The 16,856-nt window shown below is 45.5% G+C and overlaps 1 protein-coding gene across 10 annotated transcripts in view; it reads right to left on the bottom strand.

Annotated features, from left to right (window-relative positions):
* The window catches only part of LOC135914717 (chondroadherin-like), a 660,669-nt gene that overhangs the window by 46,254 nt on the left and 597,559 nt on the right, over positions 1 to 16,856 (bottom strand). For all 10 annotated transcript variants that reach the window (XM_070533920.1, XM_070533923.1, XM_070533919.1 and 7 more), the window contains one exon: positions 8,514 to 8,583. The gene's annotated coding sequence lies outside the window, so the exon portion shown is untranslated. The remainder of the gene's footprint in view (positions 1 to 8,513; positions 8,584 to 16,856) is intronic.

Raw genomic sequence — 16,856 nt, 5'->3', positions numbered from 1 at the left:
TCGATTGCCGACAAGACCAGAATACTATTGTTGTTGCAAAACAAAAGGGTCGTTGACGATGCAAACAACAAATGAAAACAGCCGAACATAACTTAAGTGGCGTAACTGCACGAACAGCCTGTTTTCAAACTATCGCAGTGGCGTACTTATCACACGTAATGGTGCCACTGAACAATCTGGTCAACCTCACAAGTACGTAATCACAAGCGCACTAGCCTTGTGGTCACTAAACAAAACGCGTACTTGCGTTGTAGGCAAACTTTTCATTTACGCTTACTCACGTTTCTTCCCTGAAAGTCCTACAGGACACGTGACATAAACGAACAATTAAACTCGCGGGACTTACACACTCCGCAGAACTCTTAAAATGATGCGTCTTCTACTAACTCTTTCCACGCACGCTCACTAAAGAAGTCAGAATACGGCTGCCCTCCACACACACTAGCAACCCAGTCATAAAGTCTGCTTCCTTCCGTCCACACAGGACACGCGCTAATGGAACTAAGAACGCTTCGCCGTGCAAATCATGCACTCACTGAAAACCTACGCGCTTAACCTTGCAAAATTCAAAAACACTTAAAGAAGGTTAAATAACACACGCGCTTTACCATAGGCCTCTGAACGATAACCTTGACCCTCAGGTTACTCACACATAAAAAAAGAAAGCCTATTTACTTATTAATGAGCATCTCGCGAGACTACATGTTTACACAAACCTCATCTTTCGAATCTTGAGCTTCTCGAACGAAAACACAAACAAAGCTCAAACCTTACACATTGAAAGAAATCCTACTCTCAAATCGCGAAAACTTTCCGATGCACAAAAATAAAACAAACTAACACGTTTTACTTCTACGGAAGGGCTCTTGGCCTCCCTTTGCAAACGCTTACGTCTGACTCATACTTTGAGTCTAACCCGGGGTGGACGTGGTCTCAAAGCTACTCTGGCTGCCGAGAGACAACAAAAGGGCTGATTCACTATCAGCTCCCCCAAGACGTTACGGTCTCCTGCCAATTTGCGTCCTCCCGCCCCGCTTTCAACAGGACCTCGACTGACCGCGTCGCTACTCCCCACCTGGTCTCGTCCTGCCACCTCGCGTTTCTTCGAACTGCACGCTGAGCTATGAAAAGAACTACGGAACGACGAGGAGCTTAACTGCCTCGTGCCCTTTGTCCGCGTCCGAGCAGAACATTCTTCGCGGTCCCCCTTTGACCGGTGGCTCGACCATTCTGGATGCGTCAACATCGTCCTAGACGACCGCACCTTCTTCCTCGCGCCCTGCCCTTTTGGGTTTCTCGCCATTTTTGGCGGCGCTACATTAATTACCGACTTTCGGTCTTTACCGCGCTTCTTTTTACGGCGCTTTCTCTTCGCACTCACTTTCATGTCGCCTCGTGCTTCGTGCTGGCCGGTACACATTTCGTCGGCCCGGATCGGTCTCTTACCCGCACAGTCTGAGTGATTCTCACTTAAATCAACACTCTCTCTGCCTCGACTGGCGGACAGCTCAACCGACTCTGGCGCAATGCAGCAGGCTTTACTCGAGTAAGACAACTCGCACTCTTGCGAACTGCCCTCTACTACATTGCCCAGCGCACGCTGTGCATCGGCACACAGCCCGTCGGTATCGATCGCTGTCTCACGCGCACAGTCCGAATGATTAACAACTGAATCATTCCTATCTAGGCCATCTAGACTGGCGGAGAGCCGCACCGATCCCTGAACAATGCAGTTGTTCTCACGTGGACTACGGAGCTCGCCATCCCGAGAATTACCCTCAACTGCATCGCTCAGCTCGCACTTCACTTCTGCACGCAGATCTGGCTCTACATGGGTGCTCGCGTCTGTCGCGTCAACAGTACCCTTTTCCTCGCTAGCAACCTCGCTAACATTAGCAGCGACGCACACACGCGGTAACTGTGCCAATTTGTTCGCAGCTGGCCTAGCTGTCTCCACAGTCATCTGTTGGCACAGCACCTCGTCGCTCTCCTTGCGGCCTTTAACGGCCTCTGTTGCCACTAAGGCATCGTTAGCAGCTAGCCTTTTCCCTTCACTTAAGAATCTGCAGCCAATCTCACAGGCACTACTCTTTTCGTCGGCTTCTGGCGAAAATCTGCGAGACACTTGCTCATTCTTTCGCTCTGTACTACTTACAGAATTCTCAGACAGCCGTTGTCTCTGTGCCAATAACTGATCACAATACTGTATCTCTTTGATCAGTGCTGCCTTCTCTCTCTCATACTTTTGCTCACGCTCAAGGTTACGTTGCTGATACTCCCGTTCGCGTTCATTCTCACGTACGTGACGCTCACACCTCAGAGTAAGTTCTTGAAGCTCCTGCTTCCGTTCATTCTCGCGTTCTTCACGCTGACGCTCACTCCTAAGCTCACGACGCTCTCGCAAACGTACACGACGCTCTCGCTCCCGTGGCTCCTGTATAACCTCCCAAGCAAGCGCAATGCTTTTGTCATCATTGCCACTATCATTAATCGCCTTTATGATAGCTGGCGTTTCCATCCGTTCGTCCGCCTCAACTCCCAAATCGTCGCACACCAACAACAAGTCCAACCTCGTCAACCTTCTAAGATCCATGGCAGCTGCCCCGACAGGTGGTTAAAACTGTTTTCCTTAATTAATTTGTGCAAACACACAATGCAACAAACTCCCGATTCCCAGAACTATCAAAATTGAACACACAACCTTTGAGTCTGGCGAATCATAAGGAAAAAAACCACGCGCTCACTTACGGTTACAGCACCCTGCCATCCGGTTCATTCGTCCGCTGTTGCCGGTTCCTCCGGACTCCCTGGGTCGAAGGCTCGCTCCTTCTTCGCTACTCCCAGTTTCTTCGGACCTCTTTCGACGAAGGCTCTCTCTTCTTCGTTCTTCCCGGTTCCTTATGATCTCTCTTGACGAAGGTTGATCCGTAGCGCTGCCACCAGCTGATGCATTCGGAGGCGATCCTACCGCTGCCAACCAGATGTAGGGGTTGGAGGACGGACTCCTGGATGAGAAACCACAAACTTGGGAGGATTTTATTCTACATTTATACAGGGAGGTGAGCGTCCAGTAACAGGCGTACAGTCATTACGGGCCGGCAGCAACTCGGACGCTGCGGCCCGCGGCAAGAAGTTCGAGAGAGGTCAATCAGGGAATCAGGGCATGTCCCAGAACCATCAGGTCTCTCTGGAAGGCTTCTTATAAACCCTTCGAGCACTGTAAGTCACGTCATTTTTGACCAATAGGAGAGTCCACTCCGATGACGCCACTTTCAGCCAATGGTAGGCGCCCGTGTCGCGTGGCACACCTGTCGGGGCTCTCTGCGGTCTTGCCACGCAGACTGGCAATCCACTTGTAGGCTGGAGAAGGAGCGGGGGGGCGCTCGTGCACCTGCTTCATTGTCGGATGCCCACCTGCTAACCCCGGCGGCGCACGAACTTGTTGGCACGTAAACTTGTTGCCTTAAACTTGTTTGCTCGGCCGCTTCTCTGGAATGCGCTTTCCTGCTTTTGCATTCCTCAATTAGCTGTGCTGCAATCCGATGTGGTCTGGGGAACTCGAAGTAATCGCAGGAACCAGCTCCATATCTAACAAGGCTGCTTGTTATCGCAATTGTCCTTTTGAGTTTTCCGCTTGTTCCCGCAGTCCCCGGCTAAAGACGGCGGCCATTTAAGAGCACTGCAGATTCTAGTCTATAACAGCTGCAGAAATCCACTCGGAAGAAATGAATGCATCAACGCTTCCTCCTTGTGCTTACCAAATAAAAATTCTGATCGAAGACCTCATCCACCATGTTGACGAAAACATTATGTGCTGTGTGTGCATAACATCACGGTTTCCTTTACGGTACATATTGTGTTTACCTCTCAAGAAACGCCTGTTTGATGTAGCGTGGCACTTGTTGCGCCTATTTCTTTGCTTATGTCCTGTTTTTTAACATGCTACTGCTATAAATTAGTTTGCTATGAATTGTGAACTCGTGCAAGATCCGATTCTAGATCATAAGTTTCAAAGAAACAGCGTGAAGCGACTCACTAGACCAATACAAGGCGCACATGCAAGAGGAAAATTATAAGGTACACGAAATATGCTAACCAGACAATTGAAGTGACTATACTTTAGTTAATGTGTGTACCCTCAGCTCTACGCTAGCACAGCCGAAAAGGAAATACAGAATCCATTCGCATTACAAGCAAAACAGGGACAATAATGTATAAAGATAAATACTGAAAGCCTAAACATTATTTCCGTGGCACAAGCGCACAAACGCGCTTGCTTTGCCCGATAAAAAGAGGATGCGCCATTGGCGGTTGTGGTGGGATTCGACCGGAACTCTGGAACTTCGTCGCAATGGGACACTCCAGCTCGTCTCCCCTCATGCAGGAAAAAAACCCACCACACTCTGCTACTCCGGCACCTCAAGAAACTGTAAAGGAGTTTATTCGGCTCGTCAAGCACCATCAAGAAACGCAGCAGCGGTACTGAGGCTCAGCCAGATTGTCAAACTGGTTGCGAGCCACGTGATCTAGCGCGTTGATCTTCTTCCTTATAATCAGCGTAGGGCCTCAGAATTATGAAAACAAAATCACAAGCCAAAATTTTAGACTCCGGTCACTGTTTCCGTTTTTCGTGTTTTATATTTAACCAAGGGAAAAAGAGCAGCCGTCACCTGGAAACGGCGACAAATTTTCAATTTTTTTTTCATATAATAAAAAAGACTATTTCGGTATCTGAAATCACGCATGTGTAATGTATGTATCCGCCACTGTAGAAGCTGATTTTTAGCTAATTTCGCGCCATTTTTTCTAAAAAAAAAACAGTAGGTAGGAGCGTTAACGGTGAAACAGACTCAAGTAAAACGTTACACATAACCTTTCCCATCTACGAACATAGTGAAATGAGAAAACCTTGTGCCTGGAGTTTTCTGTGGTCAACATATGCCCACGGAGTTTCATATTTCGGATTACCGGGACAATAATAAAACGCAAGGCAGCGATTACAAAACTCATCCAATCTGTACAATATCGTACTTGAATTGGGAACAACTGCGGTTCCCAAACTCAACTCAGTCAGTGATGAACATTTATGTGCGGCAAATGTGGCTTGCCGTCCATCGCGAGAAAGTTTATATCGAAATCTTCCAACTACAGAAATATCACTTACGCACTGGCGTTTTGCAGGCTACAAAATTATCCTCGCTGATACTAGCGTAGTGTTAAACGGCGCGTAGCTCCTACAGGAAAAGACACTTATCGATAGAATGCTTCATTCATTTAACACACACACAGACACGCATACACGCGCACACGCACGCACACATACACACAAAAAGCATTTTGGTAAGTGCCGTGGTCTGTCCTTTAATGTTTCCGAGAACCAACTGGCTAAAAACGAGGTGACACAGCCAGCCCTGTAGGAATGTTTTGTTAAACTCTGCATAATTTAAATATAGCCGTATCTCTTGCCGCTGGGAGACCGCGTGGTCAACCTCCCCTGTTCGCGCTATTTCGCTGCGGTGAGAACAACCTAAAATACATCGAGTCAAAGCTGCGCATTTAAGAAGAGCCAATCAATCACCACGGTCGTTAGTGGTGCCGTTACGGCGCCGAACACCAGGCTCGGCAGAGAAGGCTTCGCGGCAGGCGTGAACAGCGGGCGCAAGCATAGCCACTCGGCGCACCCTCTTTAATGGACGCCAAATTACTCTTTGCCGGCAAGGAAGTGCTTTTTGTGCGTTCACGCCATCAGACGATTACAACGCGTAGCTTCCCCAGTAATGCTCCGCGGTGTCGCGATTCTAAGTGGCTAATGGCTCTATCTAAGCTTGAACGTGCCGTTCAGGGTCGCTTTGTCCGCATGTTGTCCTCGTTATCGAAGCTAATAGCAGGAGAAAAAGATGAAAAAGCGAGTAGGCTTGGTTGAGCGAGGAAAGCAATGGAGCTGAACGAAGACGTTTTAAAATAGGAGCAACTGCAACGGAGTGATCCATGACGCGTTTTCTCTGTTTCGTCTCCTTTTCGATGACTCGATGCCAGTTCTACCACTACGCTGAAAAAGGCACAATGCAGGCACTTAACTTTGTCGTACGGCTTGCATGAGGTTACGCGTGGTAACCTCATGCAAGCCGGAGGTTACCACGCTTAAGCCAAAGCGTCTTGAGGCACGTACGTGAGTTGTTGTTGAGCTCTGTGTTCTTTGTGTCGGCGCTGTGAGCTAAAACTTTCTGACCCAACGCAATGGAAGTCAGGTGTTCCGGTCGAAACGCTACGCTCGTACAGCTTCATTGATTATTCATTGCTTGGCCCCTGCATTTTTTTTTTCTTTCTCTTGCAACAACCACGCGTCCTTAATGCACTCACTTTATGTTTTCTACCCGGGAAACAAAATGTCCCGTCATTGCCAAGGCTTGCGGTAAAGTATGCCCTAACTGCGTTCAAGAATTTTGTCAAGAAAAAAATGACCTTTGGCTAGACACCAGTGCGCAGGCATTCGAAAGCGTGAAGTCTATAGAACGCAGCGACAACCAAAATATGCGCATTTCATGTACTAAAGTGCAAGCAGGTTACGTGCGCCGACACACCGGCTACATTTAGATAAAATCTCAATGAAATACAATAGCGCGTCACCTGCAAACTTTCATACGCAAACTTCTTTTACTGATGATGTATGCATACGTAGCTGTAAAGAGATGAAAGGCACGGAATTTCTCCGTGTCCAAACGGATGAAAGCGGTTGTTCGTTCAATTTCTTCTGACCAAGTCTAATTTTACGCTTAAGTACATGTAATAAATTAAGAGCAGCGGAAGTTCGAAAACTCTGATTGTCGCTTGATACGGGCACCAGATCCTAATTCGGCATTACTCAGCTAATTGACCCTGTAAAGTCTGCATCACCGCAAGAAGAGATACAAGATGGTGTAGCAAGACCAACACCATGAGCACATGACATAATGAGGTACGGGATAGTTCCGCTTGCATGAAACTTGCCCATTATTCTTCCAGTAATGCTAACCGGATTGCGAATAGATGTATTGAATAGAAAGCAACTATCGTCGGCCTTGAACATGATGGCAGATGTCGACGTTTTCGGCACTGATGCCGACTCTTCTGCAGCGTGATCACAAGCAAACCCTACTGATTTAAAGGCGATTTTTCACCGAACATTTTTTTGTTTCTAACGTTATACGAAGTGCACTGGCATTGTTCCAGCGTTCTTTCCAATTAAGTGCCAAGCTTTTAAAGGACCGACCGTCCATGAGGCTTGCGTCCATGAGGCTTGTAGGCTCTGCCCGTGAGGCAGAGACTACAAGCACTAAGCAAAGTGAAACGACCAGTGTTTAGGTTCTTTGGAACCCCGCATGCAATATACAAAAGAGCAATTCGAAAATTGTCATCATCAATGGCCCATACCCCTGGATGGCAGAGCCTACAAGCACTCTCATTCAAAGTACAACGAGAAGCTAATTACAGTCTTATTGCCAGGTCTCGTAGGTTCCGGTTTCAATTATCCGCTTGCACCTCGTCATCGGAAATATATTTTTACGTAAAGAAAGATAATAAAAGCCTTAATTCCCTTATTTTCGCTTTTAGCTCGTAGCCAAATATGTGGGGTGTTTGATGGAAGTGGTACGTGGGCGATTTCACGGTCTTGTTATCATCTTTTTTTCCTCGCTAGGCCCTTTGAGAAAGTCTCGCGGGTTGATTGGTTGCCAACTTTAGAGCTGAGTGTGACACTTTTCGCTGATAAAAAATTAAATAGCTCTTGCAGTAGGTTTTCAGGTCGGTTACCTTAAGAAGCTAGAGGAATGATTCTGCATTGGCCTCTTCGCCTGTATTTCGTTCTCGTCTTGTCCCTGAATAATCAATCCAGCATTCACGGTACTATGAAAGCTTCACACGCGCAGCTCCATCCGCAGTCGCCTCCGCAAGTGTAATGCTATGCGTGCTCAAGAGAAAGAGAGAGAGAGAGAGAAAGGATGGACAAGAAAGACAGGGAGGTCGACCAGACGATCGTCCAGTTTTCTACCCTAATGCGGTTAAAGAAAAGTGGGAATAGAAGAATGAAAGAGGGAGAAAGTGAACACTGCGGTAACTCCAAATGCGAAGGACTCAAGACGTTCCGGGAAATGTACATAGCTAAAGAGAGGACGTCTTTTGAGAAGCGGGTTGAAACAAGGGCTAACGTCGAAGAGACAAACTAACTATAGAGACACAGGTACGCAAATATACACACGGAGCTAATTTCCAACAACAGTTCATTTTCATTCAGCTCGACTCTTGAGTATCGTTGTTTGTAGAGCATGTTACGTCTTTGTATTTATCATTTGTATGCTTTCACGGGCTCCTACACGCACTTGTGACGCGTTCCGTAGCATGCCACAGGTGCGACTCGTTTCCGAAAAGAGACCATTGCTCAAAGTCAGCCCCGCGTTTGTGTATCTGCGTCTTATCCTGCCCATTTTCCCGCTTGTGCTACCACAATTACTTATTAAAAGTTTTATACAAGTTGTTACCTTTCAAATGAAGTGAGCCACGCTTGGGCGGGGCAGCCGCAGGGTCTTACTCGCCTTCATCGCATGTCCTCTGAAAGTTTTGAAAGACAACCACTTCAACAAAACGTATCGCTCAAAAATAATAATAATAAACAACGCCCGAACCTTTGATTTAAAGATATTTCTAATTATTTCCAAAAAATTCCACTCAATTAAAGCGTTCGGTACGCCTATATAACAGCAAAACACACAAAGCAGCATTGTGTCTGAACCTTATTACTAGCCTGGTGGAAGGACACCATCAACTTACCACTCCGCATCACCACTGTTTCTTTGCACCTCGTTCCCCACCACTGTTGCCCCTTTCTCCCGTGTATTGAGAGAATGGCTTCCCTTTTGTCGTAGTAAACCTGCTCGACAGTGCCTGGCTCACGCCACGTCTATGACACCTGCACCAATTTGCTACACCATTGACAGCCATTTAGCGCCTTTATTCGCATTTAGCGAATGAGTATAGAATAGCTAAAACGGACGAAGTGGCAATTAGGGGAGCATCCCGAATGCGTGACACGCATAAAAAAAAGTTATCGAGATTGTGAGACTGAAGAAACACCTCTAACGCAGTGTGCTGCACGAATAAAATTACTTCCTGTTAAAACAAAAGCCTCTCAGGGTCGTGAATGAAGTAAAAAAAAAAAACTAAGCGTTCCGGAATTTGCGCAAATGCAGAAACAGGATTCATGTTTGAAGATCATAAATGCGATAAAAATGCAAATACGGGCTCAAGAAAGCGTAAGGAAAGAGAGAAAGCAAATAACCTCTACGCAGGAAAACCAAAGTAGTAAAAGTACAAAGAGCATACCAAGTGAATTAGCAAATGTACAGAGTATATATATAGTAAGTAGTGCGATGACAAATAGGGTAGTGACTAAAGAAAGCACAGTACAGCACTGCCACAACTGGACAGCGCAGCTCGCGATAAAAAGTTGCAAGAAAACAGCGGAGCAACGAAGTGCCATATTTAATGCATTTTTTTTATTAAATGAAGCAAAGGGGTTCCCGTTTAGCTGTCCGGTATGCTATCTGGTTTTATTTCTCCACATTTTTTTTTTTACCTCGATAGTCTTATGTTTATCAAAACACTGTGAACAGAGCTTTCACTATGTAACCTGCTACTTTTTACACACAAGGGAAACGTACGAAAATAAATTCATACTTTATTCCATGAATGGATAAGAATTCAGTTGTTGTAATTAACGTGTATATGTGCCCCAATATTTTGTGACGCAAGCTCACAAATTATACACAATTTGCGCTACTGAAAAAATGCTAGAAATATTGAAGAGTGAAACATGTTGCAGGAAAAATAAAGTAGTACAAAAGGTTCTCTCTAACTTTAAAAGTATGGAAGTGGCCAATCTTGTGAAGCGTAAGTGGGCGTCATGCACAGATTTGGCTAGTCAAGAAAAGCAGTTACTCCTATTTTATGCTTAGTGAACAATTTTGTTGAATCTAAATAAGGACTTTCCATTGCCTAATACGTCCTCTGCCCTGAGCACAACATCGTCAATAGGCTACGCATAAGTATTGTATTTACTCCGCTGAATTTGCATAGTGTTTTAACATTCCGCAGTCATTTATGTTTTCTACTTTAAGCACTAGTCCCGCAATCACACTCCATCCTGGGTCACTGGGATATTCTCCTTTTCGGAAAAGAAGCTTAGTACCTTTCAATCACGAAGCAGCCAATTTCCACGGGACCTTCTTGTATCTCTCTTTCTTTTTCGCCTTTCAAATTCAAGTTTACGCGACCGCGACAGCGTTTCATCATCAAGCTCCACTGCCTGCGTGAGTATATACAGCTACAGACTACGAGATTACTCTAAATCCTCGGGGGAGCATCGCTGCTGCAGCCTAATTAGGCGCTTCGTTATCCGGATTTGCGCCGGCTCACTCACCCCCTCTTCCTTCCCTTTATGTTAACGCCGCACTTTGTACCGTCGATGCGAAACTTACTGCACCGCTATTAGACTCACCAGGGGGAGCTTGGCACGACTTCGCTGAGCGCCGGATTGATGACGTCGACGACGTCTGCCTTGCTTAGGCTTTCGTTAAATGCGTGTCTTTAAGCTGCCGTATCGAAAGAAGTTTGTAAGTCTAAAGACGCCACTGCCGTCATTCGAAACGGAGGGATTTGTTAATGGAAGGTCCCCCTCGCGAGTTTCGATGGGGAACAGATCACGCGCTCTCCGACGACGTCCCTAAGTAAATGCCCGATTTCACGTTGAAGCTCATGATGATTCGCTTGGGAATACGGCTAAAGTGATGACTCCTCAATACCTTCTGTTCAAATCCGCGCGTGAATAGGGCCACGAAATTGAGCAAGTGGAAAGTAACTATCGTGTTAAATGTGTGAGCGCCAGGAAATTATCGTGAGAAGAGCCTTAGTAACATTCTAGTCTTTCAGAAATTATGGCTACAAATTTGCTACAAGTAAATGGCCAGGACTCGTTAGAGAGGACACTGGCTTAGACTCTTCTTCTAAGCATGCAATCCGTCAGATACGTCAACCAGTGAGCAAATTTTTGACTTATAGGCAGATAGAGACAATAAGTTAGGCAAGAAAAAAGAGAGAGAAGGCTTTCTATAACGATATGAACGCACATTCAAAAGGAAGGTTGAGCGAAAAAATTCGCTGCAGAGTATGTCAGTTAGCTAATACATAATATAAATTAACAGTTGCGCCTTGTCATCTACTTCATTGATAATAATATTGATTACTGACGTGGTTCAACGCGTTGTAGAGGTTGACATTGCGGGAGATGGAGCAACAGCAGGCAATAGCAGCAGGGCTACATCACCCTGCAGCTAACAAAAGTCCTCCAACTCCTTAACCTGCTGGAGTTTGCCTAACTTTATTAAGTAATAAAATTGACTCCATGGTTTCACCTTCTTGTGAAAGAAACCAGACAATGAATCAGCAGTGGTATAAAACCATTACAAAGTAAAATGAAAACCCGCGCGATGAAGTTGACCGGTCTTTGAGCGTGTTCAGCAATGTCGTGCGTAACTGCCGTCCGAAGAGTGGAAGGCGGAAGCGGGTGTGCACAAGATCAAGCAGACGCGCCGCACATGCCATTCAAGGGGAAGAAGGCACGTGAATTACTAAATGAAAGGCGCTAGACGAACAGATGGTCGGGAGGAAAGCAGTAATAAAGGGAGCGCGTCGGGAAGAGCGATGGGTAATCATTTGCTCTCCAGCCACCCTCGCGCTTGTCCATTCGTTTCGTCCTAATAGTGGTCTCTCTCCCCGTGGATCAGAAGCAACGGAGAATCGTCTGCAACGCCAAGGAACATGCATCATGCATGCGATAATGGAACGCCACTCGCAGGCCTCGTCGCAGGTGTCTATAGTGAAAAGCCGGTGGCCACGTTGCTGCGTTTTCAGTCAACACCGCCTGTTACGAAAGTGATGGGCTCTCATTGTGTTGAGGCGCGGTCTCGTTACGCCCGTGAGCCAGTGGGTTATAGAAAATAAAATGCAGACTTAACCCGTAGAGTTCTCTATATAATTATTGAAGCAACAAACATATACAAGCCTCTGTAGCTGCAGGTCTGATTCTCTTTACTCACAACGGCCAGTTGCGGCTTTTCGGTTATGTAGCTCGTGAAGCTTCTTGTACGATGTGTGTAATCTTCTCGTTGTGTAATCATGCCAAATTTTACTTGCGATACCCATTTATTCATAGTGCCCTTAACTGTCCGTGCCAACTTGCCTAAAGAGGTGTCCACCAAGATCTCGGAGGTAACGGCGATCTTTCACCCAGTGCGTGCTAGATGCGCCACCATAATGTGCAACGGGAAACGCATGAGGCTTCGTCAAGTAACGTATTAGGCGCACACTGAGGTTCGTCGAAGTGATTTTTTAAAAAGGAGAATAATGAGCAAGAACAAGTACGCTAGTGGCCTGGTGCACAATAGAGACGTGAGCTTGCTGTCGCAGGTGGTCTCAGGTGTAGTTTTACGCGAATAACCATCATGTGTTACTTTGGTTTTTTAATTAAGAACGTAAAATACAATATACGCATAGTAACAAGAAATAATACCTTTCTATCAGTGTTAGCACTAGTTTTCGCTTGTATATAAAAAAAAATATTGATTTATATACGTATTCAAATAGAAGAAGTGATATAGTGAGCATCTCTTTTTACTCTCTTTGCCGTTCCCATTTTTTTTTTTTATCTGCCGGCCCCACAATTTTTACAGGGTGAACATGATTTAAAAATATGCCATAATACTCTACGGGGACCCGAATAAATGCATATAGTTGGGTACTGTATGGAGCAGGTCACTTCTTGTTTCTTTATTTACATAATTGGTCAATCTATTTAACCAACTTCACAACTATTGCCTCAAGGTGAAACTTTCGGTGAGAAAGCTGTAGAGCGTTCGGGAACTTGTCTAGTCCAGCAGGTTCAAACCTCCGTATTGATAACTAAAATTTTTTGTGCATAGTAAGAAAATGCCCGCAAAATGTTAAAGAATTACGCGACATACCCGCTTCAGCGGCGTGATTGCAGGGCCCTTAAACGAGCAACCTTTGAATCGACAGTGCATTTAGCCTGATGTGCTGCCAATTAAAAAGGGCCTGGGCAGCGACATTGGCGTTGGCTGCGTGATTTACGTCGGACGTAGTTCGTTATAGCGAGAAACCGACCAGGTAGCGTACCAGGCTAATGCGCTGTTCGTTCAGACGCGGCACGTTTCAGAGCGCTCCGAAGCACTCTGTAGCACCCCAGAGCACTCCAGAGTAGGCATGACCCGTGATTCTTTATCATATTTCGCAGACCTCTTTAGCCTTTAGGACGAAGAAATGAATTCGACATACCAAGTAGAAAATTAGAAGCTTAGAAATCTGAAATTTTAAATAAGAAATTAGAACACATTAGAAATCAGGAAATTAGGATAGAAAGGTTCCTACATATATTATACACGAACAGTTTTTACACAACCTACTATATTCTGCGCATTTAGACTGAAAGACTCTGCGATTGCTGCCGTAGCATGCTTCAAAATTTGCATTTCCTCTGTTTAAAGACAGTTTTCTGTAAGAAGCATTAAGACATTGCTTATGCGGAAGGAAATTCAACGCAATGTAAGCTAACACTTCTTCGTGCAACGTGAATGAAAAGTATCACTTCATTTTTTTTTCTAAAATGAGCTTTCATTGGCTCATGAAAACTCATTATCCTTTGATTTTGTTAATCACAGTTTCTAGAAACCATGGTCGCAGTATTTGGTTTGCGTTTCCTTCATGCAACATAATACGCTGCGTGGAATGCTAACCAGAACGGAAAGGAGAAGTTTTGTTAAAGCATGCAAGTCTGTCACGCCCGAAGATGAGACTGCGATTCCAGTAAATGGCCGCTTCATGTAACAATTTCATCACTACAAGACAACGCACATTATTTTATTGTAACTAATAATACCGCAGCAAAATCTCGAACAGCTGCACGCGGTGATCGGGAGTACACGCGGAGATAAACAGACAAGGGTAGTGCGCTATATTTCAACTTGTCTGTGGTGTTTTTCTTCTATATTATAAGATTACCAATAGGTCTCGCGTGTATTTATTATTTCTTTATTGTGTATATAAAGTAGACGACGCGTCAGTCATTGCAGTGGTCACACGATAAAGATATCAAATATCTGACAAAGACCGCGTACCCTAAAAATCTGAATGTGTGTTTGTGCGTGTGTGTGTGTGTGTGTGTGTTTGTGTGTGTGTGTGTGTGTGTGTGTGTGTGTGTGTGTGTGTGTGTGTGCGTGTGCGTGTGCGTGTGCGTGTGCGTGTGCGTGTGTGTGTGTGTGTGTGTGTGTGTAACTGCACGCAGTTGTGAAACTTTTTGTTCTCTAAGCTTCTGCTGTGTCTAACACCCTGCAGCGTGAAAACGCTTTCGCGTAGCCTGTTTGTTAATGCAGACACGCAAAAGGACCTCCGCCATGGGGCGAAGGGGCGGTGGCGCCATCAAGCGGTGATCTCGTGAGATAGAGAGGCTGCGGTGCCCAGTGAATAAAAAAATAAAGGTAGAAAAGAAAATTGGCAGTGTGGTTGCAACTGCACTTTCAGACAGGCAAACCTGGGGCTCCTGAATAAGATTTATCGTCACACTTTTCTGCTCTCAACGCAACCTCGAGCGACCGTATATTGCGAAACAGCGCCTGTGCAATGCCGTCATAGTCTTCAAGTGCGAGCTGAAATCAGCCGAAGCAAGCTTCACGAAGATTATTTCTATAAATGATTTCGCAATTTCCACTGCAGGCATTTCAAAACTGATCGTAGGAAGAAGTGCCACTTGCAGGAATTTCAAATCGTTCCCAAAAGAAAGGCATTGCAACATGAGTGACTGCGTCCAGTTTGATCGCAAAGTTTAGAAATGTCCTAGGGTGCTATGCCGCAAAACTATTCTAAGCTTTTCAATTCCAATTCTGCAATCAGCCCTCCGCGATTGGTCAAATACGTTTTTGGACCACCCCCACTTCACCTGTCTGTCACGCGACGTCCCGAAAACCACGATAGCTCCCCATTTGATACGACGTGTACACACTGATTATGCATGATTTCACCAAACAAAAGAAAAATAGTTATTTCTGATACAAAGCTTTTTCAGCATTAGCCCTCGGCTATTTGTGAAAAGTTTTCTGGCGACACCCACTCGACCTGCCTGTCACGCGACGTCACAAAACCGCAAATACTCACAGCGTCAAAATGACGTGTACGCGTTAAAGATGCAATAATATGCCGAACAAAACTGAATTTTCTTCTGAATAGCCACAGGCTGCCCCGTTCCGAAAGGAATAGAAGATAGCTGCCGCCGATCGCACAGTCATTGGCTATTCGCACCCGCCGGAAAGCATTAGTTTGTTTGCGTATAATAAAGCTTCTTGCGTGGCCGTCTAAGGTTTTCGAGCACTTTCGGCTCGTTTAGGACCTGATTCTTCTACTCTTCTTTGTTGAGGATCAGTTTTAGCGTCATTCTTAACCTTCCATTGCATGCCGCGGTGATTTTCGACCAGCCACCGCAAGCTAAGCAAAAGAAAGCGGACCAATCGCATACGCTGCTGCCACACTCTTTATCCGGTTATCGATTTTCAGTGCATTGGCTCGGCCCCATCGAATCCCTTTCCACTTGAGTGTGCTCCTCGCCTCTTGTCAGCCAATTAGATAAGACAATCAGCTTAGTGTAGGCAATGTTATTCGTTTTTCAAGCAAACAAAAATGACCTCCTATGAACGAGGAGATCATTTGATTGGTCTGTTCAGACAACCTTGCTGGTGACCGCCCGATGCTTGCGCCGGCGGTCACGCAAATTTGACGTCAGGAGATTTGAATAAAAACATATTGGAATAGTTTTGCGTTATAGAGCCCTTGAAGAAGCAACACCGAGTGAAGCACGCCTATTCCGTTACCTAAGCGACATACTTTTGCCGGACAGATTTATAACTCATCCCAGACACTACAACTTAAGCAATATTTCTCTACCAAAATATTCGGGAATCACTGGTAGCTTCATTTCCAGGAGAAGGCCGATAGAGTGGCGCTCTGTTTAAGTTTATGCAGACTACTGATACTAGTTGGCTGGACTCGAGGAATTCGCTTCAAAAGAACTTTGAACGTAAGTCCGTCAGCACTACGTGCGCCTCTTTAACACAATGTGTAAGAACCGCATGAAGCAGGTGTGGCTTCCTCTACATAAGTAAACCATTTCTATTTGCTTCCTCGCTTTTAATAAAATGAAAGTAAAGTGAATACATTTCGTCACCTATCACGGTGACGCTACTCCTTTTCACGTTACAGTAATTATATTAGAAAAATATCGTAAAACAAAAAGGATCATCGAAGTCCAGAAAATCTAGAGCGTATAGCCAAACGGGCACCACGGCCGAGCAAAGTTTAACGAAGGTGTGGCCTGCCCATAAATCAATGCAATCTTAATCGGATTATCTGAAGGTGGCTTCAAAGATGCGGTGGTTATGCTCGGTACCCAACTCTCTTGCTCCATTTTTTTTTAAAGGCACCTGTCAGGAGGTGCTGACTTGCGAAAGCTATAGCCACGCTGCGATCCCGGAAACAACAATTAATGAGCGCAGATTCTTGGGCGTTGCCGACGCCAGCGATCACTGGAAAAGTATAATTCTTTGCTCCCTTTCCTGCATATAAACAGCACGGCCAAACAAAAACCCTGCCAGGGGCCGCCGCAGTGCACCGAGACATCCAGGCACACCAAGTTGTTTTTGAAAATGCTAGAATCCTGTTTTATAAATTTCTCGATCAAGCTTCGACCCGACGTTCTCACTTCATCA

The sequence above is a fragment of the Dermacentor albipictus genome, chromosome 2 (genome assembly GCF_038994185.2).
Source record: "Dermacentor albipictus isolate Rhodes 1998 colony chromosome 2, USDA_Dalb.pri_finalv2, whole genome shotgun sequence".
NCBI classification, from domain to species: Eukaryota; Metazoa; Arthropoda; class Arachnida; order Ixodida; family Ixodidae; genus Dermacentor; species Dermacentor albipictus.
Note: the sequence above shows the minus strand (reverse complement) of the source record. Positions and strands in the feature narration are given on the sequence as shown.